At 42.3% G+C, this 15,826-nt stretch overlaps 1 protein-coding gene across 7 annotated transcripts in view; it reads left to right on the top strand.

Annotated features, from left to right (window-relative positions):
* SLC16A12 (solute carrier family 16 member 12) overlaps positions 1–15,826 on the top strand; it is a 39,889-nt gene that overhangs the window by 5,295 nt on the left and 18,768 nt on the right. The window contains exon 1 of one of the 7 annotated variants that reach the window (XM_075423402.1): positions 12,491–13,969. The exons of the other annotated variants lie outside the window; for them this stretch is intronic. The gene's annotated coding sequence lies outside the window, so the exon portion shown is untranslated. Of the gene's footprint in view, positions 1–12,490; positions 13,970–15,826 lie in introns of those variants that run through there. 7 annotated transcript variants of the gene reach the window in all.

Genomic DNA, 15,826 nt, shown 5'->3' with positions numbered 1-15,826 from the left:
CATCTCTGATTAACTCACTTGCGTTGGTGACCAACAGGTCCAGCATCACATCCCTTCTGCTAGGGCTGTCTATTACCTGGCTTAAGAAGTCATCCTCAATGCACTCCAGGAGCCTCCTGGATTGCCTATGGCTCGCCGTGCTACTTTTCCAGCAGGTGTTGGGGTAGTTGAAGCCCCCCAGCAGGATGAAAGCCTGCGAGTGTGATGCCTGCTGGAGCTGGAGAAAGACAGCTTCATCAACAGGCTCCCCTTGATTGGGCAGCCTTTAGTAGACACCAACCACAAGGTTCCCTTTGTTGCTTCTGTCTCTGATTCTTATCCATAGGCTTTCTACCTGCTTGTGGCTATTCTTCAGAGACAGCTCTTCACACTGTACCCATTTCTTGATGTAGAGGGCAACGTCTCTGCTGCTCCTTCCTCACCTGTCCCTTCTGAACAGTTTGTAGCTGTTGATTGCTGCAGTCCAGTCATGGGGTTCGTCCCACCAAGTTTCAGTAAGGGCAACTAGGTCATAACTTTCTAACAGCACGATGTCTTCCAGCTGCTCCTGTTGGTTGCCCATACGGCGTGCATCAGTGTAGAGGCACCTCAGCTTGGCTGTCAGACATATCACCTTCTTAGAGGAACAGCCCTTAACTCCTTTGAAGCATTTCACTGGTGTTTCCCTGTTGGCCTCTATTACCTCAGGAGCCCCTGGCTCATCTCCATAAGACTTCAAGTGTACTGCAGTGCACCCAGCACGTCTCAGAGCAACAGGCTGAGGGCCCTCGCTAGCACTCTGTCCCTCTGTCCTTGGCCTGTCAACCCACAGCTGATCACGGGCAAGCCTAATATTATCCCCCTCCCTCTCTGAGTCTGGTTGAAAGCTCTGTCAATGAACGCCACTAAATTGTGAGCAAAGACCCTCTTCACTCTTTGAGAAAGGTGAATCCCATCTGACACCAGCAGGACTGGTGCCATGTAGGCCATCCCATTATAGAAAAACCCAAAACTGTGGCGGTGACACCAGCTACAGAGCTGTGTATTTATAGACTGGGCCCGTGTATTTATTTTAATGTCACTGCCCACAACTGGAAGGAGAGAGGAAAAAATAACCTGTGCTCCAGGTTCCCTTACCTACCGTCCTAAAGCCCTGAAGTCTCTTTTGATTGCTCTTGGACTACATGTTGCAGCTGCATCGCCACCCACATGGAAGAGCAGTAACGGGTAATAGTCTGAGGGCTGTATCGAGCTAGGAAGTTTCCTAGTGATGTCCTTAACCCAGGCCCCAGGGAGGCAGCAGACTTCCCTAAAAGGAGGTTCTGGCTGGCATACTGGACACTCTGTTCCCCTCAGAAGGGAGTCACCTACAACTATAACCCATCTTTTCTTCCTTGTGGAGGTGGTCATGGTACAGGGGGCAGGCTTTCCTGACCTTGGCCACACGTCTGGTCTAGATGGACCATAATCCACATCATCCATTGACTGACCTTCCACATCCAGAGCCTCCTACCTGTTGTACAGAGGCACCTGGGAAGGTGAGGTGGGCAAGGAGGGGGTTCACCTGCCACCCCGAGTGCGGACTTCCCTCCATTCACTCTTTTCCTTTAAGCTACTGCCTTCAGCCTGGAGTGGGAGGATACAGGATCCCCTTGATCTTATTTTTTTTTTCTGGTGGCTGTTCCTGTTCCTGTCTCTGGGAGGGAGCTTCAAAAGCATTCAAAAGTTCCTTCCTTCCTTCCTGTAGTTTCTGGGTTTCTCCCAATGCGGATGTGATGACTCACATTTCCCAGATGTGAAATGCAAATGTGGGAAGTGGGATCTTTCCCCTGCCTCTCCAGGGGCTTCTTGGAGTCTGTGGTGCTATTGAGTTTCTTAATTAATGTGTCCCTCCTGATTCAAATGGCTTTCCTGCAGGCCACAGTGTTTTTTGGGCTGTTACAGCACTTAACAAGTCATGTCTTAGAGTGTTCATCATAAACATGTCTTAAGCTTGTTTGGCTTTGAGAGCACTTCTTGAAGACCACAAAAAACTTCTTAATTTAGTCTATTGACATAGGCCAATACCTTTTCCTCTTGTCCGTTTTAGGGTTTAACTCCTCACATTGTTGTGTTTGACAATACCAAGCTCCTTCAGCAGAGAGGTGTTTGGACCTTGTTCAGGCAACCTGCTGCCTGGTGCACAGTTGAGAAACTGGTAGGACAGGGCTGTGCACTGCTTGTCTGTGATCACTGTCCCAGCTTCTCTCTGCTCTGTCTTCGTTTGCCGATACTGCAATGGACTATGTGACCCCACATGAAATCATATACATTACTTGTGTGCTTTCTGCAAGGTACTGGGGTATTTGGATTGGTGATTCCTTGGCTTTGTGTTTATTCCTCTCCTTTGGAGGCCCTTGTAGTCAGCCCTTCAGCCTCATCACCTTTACTTCCCCATAACAGTCACTGAAAGAACAGGGAAAGGGAGAGCTGAAATAAGAAAACTCAAACCCTAACTGGTTCCACTTCCAAGGCATGTACCATCTTCACCTTTCTGTCACTGAAATGCTGCATCTGGTCTCTCAGCTACTGAGACCAAAATTTCCTGAGCCAGGGGCGTTGCACTCAGCCTTGCCTGTGCAGGTGTGGCTCCGCATCAATGTTCAATAAATACCACAGCTAGTTTTAAAATGCGTTGCAGCACTGAACTTGGTGGGAGCGTAGGGGCTGACTTTTTCATCACAGAGGCTAACTTTTGAGTTTGTAACAACGTTTTGAGTTGGTGCTTAAGGAATTGATTCAATGCGAAATTCACACTTGCAGGTGCTGATGTTTTTACACCTCTCATTAGAAGCAGCTTTTCATTTTTTAGAGAAAGAAACATTTTTGATGGTTCACAGTCTTTCTTTAAGCACTACTGTATTCCAGATGAGATCCCATCAGTTTGGATAATGAACCACTGCCCACCTATTCTCACCATGATTATGTCCTGTGCAGCAACAAGTTCCTGGAGGGTTCTCTCTCTATTGACTACATCTGTTGGCAACTCTGCTTTCATGAAAATATCCCCTTAAATTACACTTTATTCCACAAAAGCTTGAAAGTTACACTGTCTGATGTGCTTAATCTAACAAACCAACACTACTTGTTTCGGATAAAGGCAATAGGCGTTTGGGAAGCTTCTTTATAAAGCATAGTATATGTGTTGACTCCCTTTTTCTCTCTTTGCTAAACTTCTGTAGTAGTGTTTCTTTCTTTAATTAGTCTAAATGGTCCATTAGGCAGCTATAGCATAATACCAGCAGTAGCAAGCAAAAGTGCGTTTTTTGAAGGAACTAAAAAAAGTCCTATTGTGGGCAGAGAGAATATTGAAGTGGAAATCAGCTGAGCAAGAAGAGCCAGCCGAGAGCAGCAGCACTTCCATGCTTGAAAGGACTGAGTTAATACACAGGCCAGGTAATTTCTCCACTTGAATGATATTAGTACTGTGCTCCAGTAGCATCTGGGGCTTTTTGTATAAAATCTGTTTTCATTATTAAGTGTCAAATTAATGTTTTCTGTTTTCCCATCTGAAACATTTCAGACTACGTCTCTGTGCATCTGATATTTTGTATTAAAAGTGGCCCACATATTGAATTTGGGAAATGTAGCTGGCATAAAATACAATTTGATGACTGCAGAGAAATTGGCATTGGATGAATACTGAATGCAGCATCACAGCTGATCTGAAAGGGCGCTTGAACTCATAGCAAAAATACACAATTTGTGTCATTATGTATTGAAGGGCCTGGCTTCCACCCTAAACATGTGAAAATCTCAGCAGTCAAAACAGGATGTAATTGGAGAACAATTAAAATGTTCAATATTTGCAAATTGACATGTGTCTGCAATGCAAAATGGCAGGGCAAAAAAAGCTTTGTAGCAGAACATCCCTGTGCATCCCAGCCAGAGTTGGCTTCCTCTAGAAGCAAACACTATTATTTCTGCACTCATTCTTTACCTTGGTGGTGCACAACACTGATCCCACATGTTAAACAATTACCATTAGGTTTGTTTAGGGATCCAGATGCAGAGTATGTTGGGCAGTAGAGCAAGGCAGCGCAAGAGAGAATGAGGTCGAGGGAGGTTCTTCTCTCCCTCTACTCTGCCCTAGTGAGGCCCCATCTGGAGTACTGCATCCAGCTCTGGGCTCCCCACTTCAAGAAAGATGAGGAGCTACTGGAAAGAGTCCAGCAGAGGGCTACGAGGATGATGGGGGGACAGGAACATCTCTCCTATGAGGAGAGGCTGAGGGAGCTGGGCTTGTTCAGCCTGAAGAAGAGAAGGCTGAGAGGGGACCTTATAAATGCCCATGAATATCTTAAGGGTGGGTGTCAAGAGGATGGGGCCAGACTCTTTTCAGTGGTGCCCAGCAACAGGACAAGGGGCAACGGGCACAAACTGAAGCACAGGAAGTTCCATCTGAACATGAGGAAGAACTTCTTCATGTTGAGGGTGACAGAGCACTGGAACAGGCTGCCCAGGGAGGTTGTGGATTCTACTTCTCTGGAGATATTCAAGACCCATCTGGACGTGGTCTTGTGCAGCCTGCTGTAGGTGACCCCGCTTCAGCAGGAGTGTTGGACTAGATGACCCACAGAGGTCCCTTCCAACCCCTACCATTCTGTGATTCTGTGAAATTTAGGATAAGATGGGACTCATCTCTTGCCTGATCCACCGTCCTCTGCTCTTCATGAAGCCAGTGTTTCATCTCTTCCTCGTTTGTGGTCAGAATTTGTTCTATCAGTGTCCATTTCATTTAGCCTGATGGAATAGCAAGTTGGAAAGAATAAATAGAATAGCCCATACAACTAGTTTCTTCTTAATGAAGCTAATGGAGTGGAAAGTAATCTTCGGGGAGTTGAAACCCACATGTCATAATTCTGCCTTTTGCTTACGGTGCACGGTACACAGAAACAGGCCATATGTGACTGCTGGTAAAATGACGCTTGTCAGAGTTTCCAATTTCTGCTTGTTTGCCAGGAAGGATGGGATAATGAAATGTTTCAAATAAGAGCTCTTGCCTAGGCATTTCAGACATATTGGCAGAGGCATTTTGCAGAGGACTCTTCTAGAGGGCAGCTTTACTCTTTTATGTAAATGAGAAACTAAATCTTGGGAGACAGTTGTGAAAACCTGGCACGTGAAACTACTCCTTGTACAAACTCCTTGAAAATTAGATAAAGTTAGTTTTATTGCTCCTGGAGCATGTAAATGATGTTGTCAATATATCACTGCCTCCTAACCAGGAAGGACTATGCAGTTGGCACAGAAGAACTAAATAACAATTGGGTGAAGAAAAAATGAAGGAAAAAAATGTCAGAAGACAGAAGGATGTGAAGGTGGTGGCAGGCAGGATAATGTGTGAAACAAGTGGATTGTGTTTTAGGGTGGCTGTGAAGGAGGAAAAGGAAATCAGCTGGCACTTGGGGACTGATTAAAAGTTGGGTTGGCTTTTTCCTTTAGGTGATTTTGGAAGTTTTTGGTCACTTAAAGTTTATCAAATGCAGCCTGCCCTAATGTGAAATGCCTGCTCAGGAAGAAAAATGATCCGATGATGCCAGATTTAGGGCATGCAACAGAGCTTTGTTCAGAAAGAAGGTTCACAGGCAGACATTGCTAGCAACACTTTTCAGGCTACCAACATACACAGGTGTTAATTAACTGGAGATGGAAACTCAGCTCAATGAGAGAGCTCTTAGCTGAAAAATAGATATTAATTGAATTTGACCTTTATTTTTGTTTACCAGTTTTGGGGTAAGTTCAGTATTATCCTTTCATTGTTATGGTTTTGATGAACTTGTGGGTGAACCAACAGTTTCCTGTAACAGCTGTTGTTTGGGATATTCCAGGTTACTCTTTCCAGTAATTCAGAAGATGCTATTTAAATAATATAATCTTCTCATAACGGTTGCAGTTTATTCCTTAGATGGAGTGAATTTCCATTGTAAATAGAAGACATTCTTGAAAAAATATCAGTAGGGCCTATTCTCTTTCACAGAAAAGACTGAATTTCACCTGGAAAAGAGTTTAAGGAATATCTTCCACCTGGAAAAGAGTTTAAGGAATATCATCCTCTGTGTATCAAGATAAACTTTTTACACAGAATTTTTGTTGTCTGAGTTATTTTTGTTTCTTCTCTCATTCCATGTAATAAGCTGTTTAAAGTGAAACTGATCCCACTAAATGGATTATTGATAATGGGATCTAGTTAAGGGACAATTACAAGGTTGGCTGAAATAAAAAGGTAAGAGGATAACTGTTGAGTCCTGCTTTTAAGTGTCTTTGTTTTTTGGTTCCTAAGTTGACCTGTGGTGAGACTGACCAAACAATACTCGTATGACTGTCCAATCTGAACCTCTAGCAAATGCATTTCTTCATGATGGCTCCTTGACCAGTAATGTCAATAGGGAAGCTGAGATAGAGGATTCAGGACTACTTTTTAAAAAAACAAAACAAAACCTTTCTCATAACTCCTGTGGGAGCATAGTACCCAGTTGAAAGTCTGTACTTATTTCTACAACCTTTTCCTGAATTTCTAAGCCAAATATTTGTTTTAATAAACTTTCTAATGCAGTGGTTCAAGATGCTGTGATAGATGGCCTGCAGTTGGTCTGTAGGATCACATGAAGCAGCAGAGCCTGCCCAGTTTGCTTCTGAAGTGTTTCCAACTGAGAGTTTGCTGGTAGGAGTGTTTGGGTGTTTTACTGAGCGATTTGGCAGGCTGGGCTAGTTCTGTGGTTGCAAATGCTCTGCTGCTCTCAGCTGCTGTAATTAGGACTGAGCTTAATAATAAGAAGAGATGGAGTATTGTTATCAGTTCTTTTCTGACCAGTTCTTAGATAAATTTCTAGGGTTTTTTCCTCAGATAGCATCAGTCTCTTTCTCTCTTTTCCCTTTTCAAGTCCTTTAAAATTTCACCTTTTATGGGCTCTCTTATCATTGCTTTCTAACATTTAACAGGATGACTCCATAACGTCTTGTCTGGGTGCTCCATATGGGCTCTTTTGCTTTTTCCTTTGTAGCTATCTGCCTTTTCAGTGTAGCCGTTGAAGAGAAAAGACAAACATGATACAATCTGGGGAAAGCGGTTTCCTGCTTTTCCACGTACTGACTCATTACTCCTAACGTAACTCAAACTTCCGTCTGTAAAACTTCTGCCCTCCCTACTTACAGGTTGGTTTCCCTGCCAGAAGGACCCTTGGGTCCTTTGTTGCAGAGTCCTTTGTCTCATGCTTTTGGTGAGTTAAGCTAATCCCATGCTTCTTCTAGCCAGCTATTTTTTCAAGCATTCTCTCCAATTGCATCTCTGTCCCTTAATGGTGAGCATAGGCAGGTTTGAATACTTACTGTAATAATCTGCTTGCTGACAGTTCTGTGTGTCTATGGAGTCGAGAGGATACAAGTTGAGGAGCTGTGTGGGAACACCTGAGAAAATGAAAATGGAAATTAACTTTTAAAGAATTAAAACAGCCAGAATTCAGGAGAGCAAAGTTAGAACATGTTCAATAGGACAAGTAAATTTTTTCATTCTTCACTTACCAAAACAAAAACATTCTCTACGGGGAGAAATGTTCTTTAACATAAAACTGAGAAACTGTTATTTCTGAGCCGCAATACTAATTAGCAGAAATACACCCTTAAGTAGCATGGCAAGTTCCTGCAGATTATTCCTGAAAATGATGTCATCAAGCAGCTGCACCAGTATTCACTCAGCAGAGGGAACTTGAGGCACTTTTCCTGAAGCTTTGAAGATACCCTAAAAATTTAAATAAACTATTTAGCAAGGATCTAGTTGAAATACGGATGACTTGGTGAGGCTGAATGGAAGACTGAGCATGAAGAATGTGCTGATCTGCCCAAGACGTGTCAGTTGTTTGTTAACTTTCAGTGAGTGATTTCACTAAGACAAACTGTTATTTGTTGAGCAGATGCATGTTTTAGTGATGTGCATGCTGTCAAGTATGGTCAGAGATTTTATTTCTTTATGGCATGCTAAGAGTTTTTCCTCTTTTCCTCTATCTCTTTCCTTGTCTTTCATTTTAGTATTTGAGGTTTCCTGCCCAGCTTAGTAGCTTCCTTGTTGTTATTTTCTGAAGTTTGTGTGCAGTGACACACATACAAGCCTTCTTGTACAGAAATTAGTTCATTGGTATGTACCTATGGCTATATTATTTATATATATAGTATATATTTATATATACAATATATATTCTATTATGCTTTTTTTAATGGGGTAAGATCTTCGCAAAGACTTCTCAAAAATACCTAACCCTGTAAAGAAACATTCATCAGTAGCTGCTGTTAGAAGCCTGTTACAGGAAACAGCAGATGTCCTCGTTTTTCTCTTAAACTGTTGTCTTTCCAGTATTTGGAGATTTTTCTTACATTCCTGCAGGGGATTATATTAATGCACCATTGTATATAAAATAATTATATATTATTATTAAAAGAAAAATTAATAGTGTCTTTGAAATGATAGTAGGGCTATCTTATTTTTAGAGAGTTGAAGGTTTCAGCTGAAAACCTCCCATGAAAAATACTGGTCACAGTGACAGTTTGCTGTCTTTTGGTGCATATTGTCCATTAGAAGAGCACGTGTGGCATTAAGTATCCTAATAGCTTTGTTTCAGAACATAAACTTGTGTGAACAAAAGGGAATAACGTGCTTTGCCTTTGCATGCCTGAATAGTTTTTGCAAGCAAATCTTGCATATTGAAGGAGAAGGTGATGAACTGATGCTAACAGCAGCCCTAGAACATCAGATAAATAGAGGCAATCTTCTGGATAGCTTGTTCTGTAGGTACAGAGCTTGTTTTCTAAAATAGTTATCTCCTTTCCTTTTAGAAAGCACTTGTGTGAGATTCACATCTTGAAAATTAACAGTGAAAAGTATTTTTCCATGTGAATTTTTAAAAACCCGACAATGCTACTCAGGCTCTGAACACTTTAAGAACAGGGGAAAAAGATGTCTTTGTTTAAGTGCAGTTCCTCAATTTACCAAACCCTAGCCAGAAACCTCAAGGAACATTATAAACCGAATTAGTTTTGCATAATTTGAACAAGACTTTTCCGTAAGCAGAAGGGCTGAAAAGATGTCAGTTGCGAAGAGCTCGAAGTACAAGTACATTTTCTGTAAGTACATCACTGAGATTTCTAGGTGAAGGTACTCAGTTTCCCAAGGTTCTGCCTCCTGCTTTCTTGGCTTCCCCTCTGGCGGTGAGTGTCTGCGTGCAGGGTGGCAGCTCTCCTGGGACACCGCAGAAGGGTTGCCAGCACTTCCCCAGGCTGCGGCCCCCCACTGGGGGTGTATGCTGGAACCGGTGTCCGTCTGCACCGATTTGTGGTCAGAGACAAGACGTAAAAGCTGGCAGCCAGCACAGCCTTTTGCACTTCTAGGTGCAAGCAGGAAGACGTGTCTCCATAGTCTTCAGCTCCTCGGTTTTATCCAGGCACAGCTGCACTGTTGTTGCCTCAGCACTCCTGTGGTGCCTGATAACATTCTAATTTTCTATGGAGGGATCACAAGAGTATTTGCTTGGTATCTCCTTTGCCAGGCCATCTCCAGCTAACCCAAGAGAGGTTGATTCTTGGATCCTTATCACCAAATAAGAATCTGTGGTGCAGAATCAGTAAAAGAAGAGGAGAGTAGTGATTTCCACAGACTGACTGTGTAACGGTCTGAGAAAAAATGTCCTATTCTCACGTCTTCTGCAGCAGCTTTGCAGTGGCCTTCTTGCTCAGGGCAAGATTTTCCTGAAGATGGAAAATTAATATACCAGATGTGGAAAAAGTGTTAGCTGAAGACCACTTTGAATAAAAAGCTTTTTCAGAGTTTCCAAACAGTTATAGTCATATGTTAACATTTCTTTAAAGGTATGATGGGATGCTAATAAGTGCCTGATCCAGAGAAGTGCACAGATCCTTAAACAGATAGGGATGACTCAGAGAATGATTGGCCTATCACATACTTAAGTTTAGCCATGAATAAGAAGTGCTTGAGGAAATGTTTAGTCATCATTAATGACATGTTATATAACTCAAAAGTAACAGATAAATGTAATGTAATTACAAATCAATAAACATATAGGTAACTGTAGACAAACAAAAAACCCTTCCACAACAATTGCCTACCTGCCGTGTGTTTAAAATCAGGAAAATGTAGAAATATTGAAAAATGTAGAGATATTAGAAAAATAGCAAACAACAGAAAATCCTGACACGTGTTGAGAACATAACATAACATAACATAACGTCATCATCAACCCTTCAACAAAGTTTCAAAACACTGTGGTAGGAGTCTTCTTGTGTAATTACAGTTGCTGGGCAGCAGCGACTGATTGTTTCCTCCCCAAAAGGCTTCCTGATATTTTTTGTAACCATTTTTGGTTATTCTCACTTATTTGCTGGAAGGGGAACAAATGCACTAAAATGGAGACAGTGATGGCACCATGCCCCCACCCTCAGCAGCATAGCTGTTGGCTATCAGTTCGTCAAGTAGTAGCATCCTGCTTTTAGGGAAAAAATATGTGTTTTGTGGAACATGTGTGGCCATAACCTTGCTAAGGGTGTGCACAATGATGGGCTCAGCTCGGATTTCGGTAACAGCTGTGCACTCAGGGAAAATAGTTGAGCTCTCTCTTATTTTCATCACAGTGAAAAATGAAATACGGAGTACTGCACTTGTTAGTTTAAAAACCCTTCAGAATGTCAATCAAAAATGCACATTTCTACATGGAGTTAAGCAGGCTAAAGTCAAGCTTTCTGTGTAAAAGGGTTTTCATACAAAAATATTCCTTTGTGGGTTTTTACCCTCTGTAGTTAATCTGCATTATTTAAGGACTACAGAAAATAAGTTAAAGGGTCAAAATGTTTCCATTATAATTTTTTAACCTCTTGCTGTAGACCTCTTCTGTTAGGCTTCTGGTTTTCTGTTAGCCCCATACCATGGTTTCCAGAGGTAAGGGAAGTTCACATTACATTTTTTCATCCGAGTGCTACCGACCCAGCAGACAGTAACTAGTTCAGCTGTGGCTCTAGCTGTACCACTTGGTTCAGCAATTTCTGACAAATCTGAGAAATTAAGGAGACAGTGTTGCAAAGTGGTTGCTGTGGGTGGCCAGCGCGGCTCTTGCTTTCCCAGTGACACACCTCTCGGTAGGGGAGTGACTAATGAACACTGTGCTGTTCTACAACCTTTACCTTTTCTATCTTTTTCATGTTTCAGCTCTGAGTACTTTTAGTCTAGGGTAAAAGGGAGTTTTCTCAATTCTCGCCCCTCTTTTGTGCCACCCCACTCACCCATGCCCCTCTCCGGCACCTCCCTTCTCTACCAGCTATTTCACTGCCTTTGCTTCCCAAATTGCTTTTCCTGTTGCCACATCTATGCTTCGTTCAGTCTGTCTTCTTTGACAGCCATCTACCTCATACACATAAATTGAAGCAAATGAAGAACATTTACTGCACAACATAGTGATAGGAGTTAATAAGCTGGGCTCTAATACAGTTCATCTTCCTTAGCTTGATACGTTTTGGATGGTGGGCAAGTTTTATTAGATGTTTGTATGATGCCTAGCACTGTGACACCCGCTCTCTGATTAGAAGTCCCGAAGTACTACTACAACACAAATAGGTTATTAATGTTGCTTTATTTGGTATGATAGGGAAACCTCTCCTTAAAATTACAAAAGATGTTAAAGATTTGCAGAGTAAACCATCCAGATTTATTAATGAATATTACAGATAAAAAACTGGAAAAAGGGTGAAGCACTTATTACAATCTGTCTTAATATACTTCTTGTCTTAGTGCTATGGCAGCGATTAAAAGTCAGATGATTGTTTTTTTGGTTTTGGTGTGGGGTTTTTTTAGATCTGTTTGTTTATTTTGATTCTGGTACAATTCCCTAAATGAACTTTCAGGTAAGTGGTTGTTTTTGTTTACTGCTTGTAACAGTGCTGGAGACGTGCTGAATGTATGGAGGTCTGAGGAGCTGCATGTGTACCCTGCTTATATATATATACACACAATCCCCAAGATTGCTGGCTCGCACAAGGAAAATTTCAGTGTACCCAGCTGCCAGTCTCCTCAGAAAAGCAGAAAATTTGGTTTTATTTAGAGGCTGGACAGAGACATCTTTAAGCAGAGAAGAAAGCTGAGAATATAGAGCAGCAACCTTAAGATGCTCAGTGGAATTATTTTTATTTAGGAACATAGGGTTGGAAAGGACCTCTTGGGTTGTTTCTCAACAATTCAAATTCATAATTATAAAATTCTTGATAAATAGCCTCTGCTGAGATCAAAACAAGCTGTTCTTTTTCAGTTAAATAGCTAACCTGGGCTTCAGAATGGGACAGCTCTTCACTGGAGAAAATATATTCGATTAGAAATAGCCTTTGAATCCCAAAAGCAGTACAGAATTAAAGAGTCTTTAGTTTCCATGTACTTCAGAACAACATGGAATTTAGGTGCCTGCCAGACTGCTGACTGCAGTGCCTACCACGGTATGCGATTGCTAGGGTGGGAGCTGGGAGGAAGCAAAAGGAGGCTGAAAAAGTGCCATTTCCTAACAGTCCAGCTGATAGAAGCTTCTGCAGCTGTCAGCGTATTCTGTGCTCCTATTAAATACTATGTCCCGTTTAAGCGTGCTGTACTGCATTTGATGGCCTGTAGGAAACGAGTTAGGGGGCTGCCAAGCCTCTGGGGAGGGCACTTGTCAGTGGTCAGATATGGCCATCTTTCATCCTTCAAGATATATGGAAGAAATGAACTCTTTAAAAACCTGTAAATATTTAATCTCATGCACATCTCATGATCCACTGTCACATAGCACATACAATACTTCTTTTTGTTATCAAGCTTTTTCCTTTCTCTCACTCTCCTCCATTTCTATCCTTTGCTACTCATTCTATGCCTTTTTTGTTAATTTTTTTTTAATTCATAGTTTGTTTGGTTTTTTTTGTATTAAAGATGCAGGAGTCAGAGAAAAGGGAAAAGAAAGCAAGTGAGTATTAAAGCAAGAGGTGAACACGAACAAATGTAGCAAATGCCTATGAATAATTAATGCTTGGTACAATCTTAAGGACAAGAATGAGAAATAAAGAACTGTTCTAGAGCTATGTGAATAGGGTAAACATAGGAAAATATTAAAACTGCCCTAGAGCTAGGTGCATAGGGTAAATGTAGTAAATATATGCAATTCTGCTACCTTTCACTCTAAGTGTTAATGAATTTTCTCCAGCTATGCTTAAGCTGCTTTATACTTGTCCTTCATAAAATTCATCTGCACGATGTTCTCAAAGTGACTTTGAAAGCTGTGTACATTTTTGTTCACAAGGAAAATAGAGTCTAAAGTCATTGGTGCGAATGAACCTGTTCTGGGAGCGTGTCCTGGCACTCTGGACACAGAGACTGTCACGAGTTTCTCAGGCCTTGCCAAACCCATCATCACTGTGAGAGTAGCAAATGGGAAGTACAGTTTGTGTGTATATATGTAGCTTACACTAATCCAGAAAGAAAATTCTAGGTAAGTCTCTTTCTTATGTGCATCTCTGTATAGTCAAACAGGTAAAAGTAAGTGTTGGATTCTATGCTTATTTATGCTGGTATACATATTTGGGGGAGCTCCTTTGGGACAAATTGCACAAAATCCTGCCATAGAGTTCTGAAAGAACCTGCAAAGGCATCTTAATGCACAGCCATTTTAGTTTTGTGTAGCCAGGATAGTGCAAAGAAGCAGAAAGTAGCGGGATGAGACCCCTGGTATGGTCCTGGGACTGCGTGCTCCTGCCATGGAGCAGCTGTGATACACATCTGACCTGGTGGCTCTTCCTCTGTCTGAAGCCAACAGACAAGCCTTCTACAAACAGAGCATTTCCAAAAAACATCCAAACTGTTTGGCAGGTGAAGTGGCATTTCTTGAGATGATGGAGCTGCCCAGGTACATCAGCACTGTAAATGGAGCAGCTGAACAAGGTAGGAAAAGGCAACCCCCTGGTCCCCGGGCAGGCTAGCATGACTGTACCTGCTACTCCTCCGTCCTTTGTCACACAAATGCTTTGCATCTTCACGTCACACTGTTGCAGTATCATTATAGGCTCTGTTTAAAGAAGAAAATCTTGATGGTAGAAGGAGGGGTAGGCAGCAGGGGCAGCGAGTGCTTTGCTGGCTGCGTGCTGTGTTTTAGAAGGTCAGTGGCTCCCGTCGCTGTGCTGGCCAGTTGCTAGGGTGCTGTGGATTTCTGTGCTCCTTTCCCCAGCAAAAGGGATCTCATGATGAGGTGCTAGGTTATAGTCGTGCCTTTTTATTAACCTCACCCACTCTTTTCTGCTGGCTGAGCAGACAGAGTTAGGGAGATACTCTCAGGACCAGTTGTTTTCTTTCCAGGGTTCTCAAAAACAGCTGCTGAACTAACTGGTACTTCATTTATCCCGCCAAGTTAAACCTAATGCACTGACTGGGGGAACAGAGTCACTGTTTAGTAAGCTGTCAGGGCACGCTAGATAACAAAGTCTTTCCTAGGGATCAGCAGAATTTCTTGCTACCTTCACTCCACTTAGATCTTCTTTGGACTTACAGCAAAGCACATTTAGTTAACGCTTGAGTGAAAATTATCTAGCAAAGGTTGCAAAGTGCAAAGCTCTTTCACGAGCTTTTCTTTTAACCCTGCCATCTCAAGCAGCAGAAACTCTTATGCACGTCTGAGATGTGTTACAACAGCAACCAGTGCCGGCGGTGGGGATTGGGCCTTACGGTGCTAAAGGTGGAGTAGATATGCAAGCAGAGCCTTATCCCGCACCAGAAAGATTGAGACAAGGATGCAACATCAGAGTAAGCCAAGGTAGGGCTGGGAAGGGGAGAACATGGCTGCTCAGACAAAGCATGTGCTTTCTGCCTGTTCAATTCCATTTGCAGAGTCCACAATCTGGACTCTCCATGACACAGAAAATTAGAAAACAGCACCAGCAAATGCAGTTTTCTAACCTCCGAATAAAATTGCCAGGTTGACATAGAAAGTGTTTATTAGACATGTGCAGCAACAAGAAAGGTAATTATTTAACTTGCCTACCAGTTCAGTGGCTATGAAAGGCACAGAAGTCCTTGAAGCGAGCATGAAGTCAAGGAGAAGAGGTTTGTACTGATCCTGCTATGGGGAGGTTGGACGACCTATTTCTATGGTGGCCAGGCATTCCTTGTAATACGGTGGTTTTCATTTGCCTGTAACTTCATTAAATGTTTGCCGTTTGTGTGTACATTGGCAGGCAGGGTTCTGTGAAAATAACAGCAACCGATCATGTAACCAAATAACTAATCTATATTTGCTTAGCTTGATATGTCATCAAATTCTTCTCAAGTACGTTAACATACGGCTAGAATGTGAACTAGGGTCTTGGACACAATCTGAAGCTTACCTGGGAAGCTGGGCAAGACATCTAGGCTGAGGTCACAGCAACCAACTATTGCTGTATGTGCATTAAAATTAGTTAGGGCTCTGTATGTGGAGATTGACTCCTCTGAAAAATTTTGTGTCTATTTCTGCTTGTTGAAGGGTTACTGTTATCCCTTCTGGCGTTCCTGGAACTTTCTCCTTCACCCTTAATAATCAGAACTGGAAATGAAATCTTCATCCCTCCAGAAGGGGCAGTGAATGATACTGCCCAGATGCGAAATAAGAAGTCCTGCCTTGCCTTGACTCTGTGAAAGTGCTGCAGAGGTACGTCTGAATTGCTCAGGATCCTTCTGTGATGTATTGTGTGCTTATGCACACTCCACCTGACTGCATTACTTGTGATTGCCAGGAAACCCTTCAGGAGAATAATTTGAACTTTATCA

This window comes from Opisthocomus hoazin, chromosome 6 (assembly GCF_030867145.1).
Source record: "Opisthocomus hoazin isolate bOpiHoa1 chromosome 6, bOpiHoa1.hap1, whole genome shotgun sequence".
Classification (NCBI taxonomy): domain Eukaryota; kingdom Metazoa; phylum Chordata; class Aves; order Opisthocomiformes; family Opisthocomidae; genus Opisthocomus; species Opisthocomus hoazin.
Note: the sequence above shows the minus strand (reverse complement) of the source record. Positions and strands in the feature narration are given on the sequence as shown.